Source organism: Apium graveolens, unplaced genomic scaffold (genome assembly GCF_009905375.1).
Source record: "Apium graveolens cultivar Ventura unplaced genomic scaffold, ASM990537v1 ctg670, whole genome shotgun sequence".
Taxonomy (NCBI): domain Eukaryota; kingdom Viridiplantae; phylum Streptophyta; class Magnoliopsida; order Apiales; family Apiaceae; genus Apium; species Apium graveolens.
In genome coordinates this window covers 93,062-95,557 of record NW_027419706.1, presented here as the reverse complement: position 1 = coordinate 95,557, position 2,496 = coordinate 93,062, and positions in this window count along the sequence as shown.

Below are 2,496 nucleotides of genomic sequence, written 5' to 3'. Positions count from 1 at the left end.
TATTAATATTATGTGGTGTTCAAATGCAGAGAGAATGCTACCCTAAGGTATAGCCAAGTGTTTGGTTCCAACCTATACTATAAATAAAGAGGTACGCTGTAATTGAGTTATACTTGGTAGCATTGATATTAATATTTTAATTGATAATTTTATATGAGTATTTAATTTGAGTTATTAATTATATATATTTCATGTATACATTTTCAGTGCTACACCTCTCGATCCGCATATACTACTTTGGATTTAAGTTCCCAGCCATACAATTGTAAGTTTTATCATATGTTTTGTATTCTTATGCGATTAATTTGTATATTCGATTTATTAATGTCTATGATGCTATTATTTGAATCATAATATTAATTTTGAATGATTACGGGTGTTTTATAATTTGTTATGAGTATGAGTTTATAGTTATTTCACTATTTTTTTTTCTTATATATATTGAATGCAACACATGATTGTTTATTATAAAGCTAGTGATTTTCTAAATCTTTAGATTTTGAGAGTGAAATTTTATAATTATTTTGTCGTTCTCTTTAGAAATATACTTTGACCAATTAAATGTAATTTTTAAAATCTCTCATCTAAATTTAATGTGGGTTTTCTTCTTTTTAGTGGTAATATAGCTTGTTTGTGTGTGATTGGTCTTGGTGAAACCATTTTTATAGTTTAGATAAAGACTTACTTGACATGCACATGTTCAGGGTCACTTACATTGTATTTGTAATTTTTAATATTTAATAGTATAGAGTGCAATATTAATTTATTGTCTTTGTTATTTATTTAAAAAGATTGGTATGTTGTCATTGGTATATTGTCATATAATAGCATAATTCATGTTCTTATAAATATAGGTTTGTGTCATTTTATTATTATTAATAATAATATTTTTATCGTCAATTTTTTTTAAAATAAATACAACCAGTTAGTCATATTTCGAGTTTGTTATAAATATATGTTTCTTTCGTTCTCTCAAAATTTTGGTTGGTTGGCTCTCTCACTGGAGTAACTGTACTAGTGTATAATTTTTTTATTATTAAACTTAACTTTTAATTAATAAGTATTAGTTATTTTACATTACTCATTTTCGAATTCACAGACTTAAGGTTTGTATACTAGTTACTGTGAATGTCCGGGACATGAGTTCTATGTTCTTTTGTCATAATTATTTTATTAACATATTGGTGCACCTGGTTCAAGAGCTAGTACTTTCATTATTTTGTTGATGATTAATATATTCTTTTTATTGATTTTCCAATGGTGTATTATTGTTGTAGCATCAAATATTTCAATACTTAGTTGTTTGAGCTAATATTTTGGAATACATTTTGCTGGTTATCGGTGCGTGCAGCCGAGCTACAATTTGGTTAGAGGGTTTTATTAATATATTTTATGGTCACTTATTATCTAAGAAACAACCATCACGTATTATGTATTATTACTTTGTACATTACCATACTTACATTCATAATAAATCTAGAAACCGGCCACCGTTATCTTAAATAGTGTGCTTGAATACTAATATATGGTTATAAAATTGTGTTTAGACTTGCGTAGAGAGTATTAGCGGCACACTTGATCCCAGATTTTTTCAGAGTTAACTTTACATTAATATCAGGTACGAATTCTTTATTTTTTTCTCTCTCCTTTTTAAATAATAAAATATTCGTTAAATTTATTATTGATTCGTTCCATAAAGTTGTAAGCTTATTGTACTCAAGGTGTACCTATTTGTACGCATTCTCGATTTCGTTTCGATTCCATATTCTTGAATTTATTGATGCCTTGACTCGTTTATATTGTTATTTCGCATTCTTCTTGCCACATTGTTTTATTTTATTTCGTATCGTGCAACGAGTCAAGCAACCTTTGGAACCTATTTATTGGGCTCTTAGACCGATCTGTGTGGGTTAATCACAGACAATGTTCACATGGAGTTCGGAGTTAAGGTGAACTAGGCACCAACTCGTATCGGTGGGTGAGTATACGAGCGCGTCTCTGGGGTATGAGATGTGATTAGATCATGATCGCTATTGTATTATTGGGATGTTTTTGCATTTCTTATTTCTTCTTCTGGATTACCGAGGAAGGAACTATTGTCTTATACTTCGCTGGTGATTGGAGTTTAGCGAGTATAGTTTTGTGTAAGAGACCCATATTTGTATCCACCTTATTTGCTATTCAGCCTTACTTTATGATTCATTGTTAGTCAATTGCTTTAATTTGTTATCCTACTGATTCTATGAATATTGATATATTGTTTCGAAACTACATTGTTGACCTTTCTGTCATTTTCAGTTTTAAATCTCTGTTTGGTAAGACACAATCTATTCGTATATATATTTTGTCATTGGGTTAAATTATATTCGTACTGGGCATTTGGCTCACTCGTTACTGTTTCCTTTCTGCAGGTAGCTAGGGGGTAAAGCGGGCAGAGTGATGAGTGACACCCAGTATTTAGTCGAGATTCTGTTATTCCTAGTGGACTAACAATGA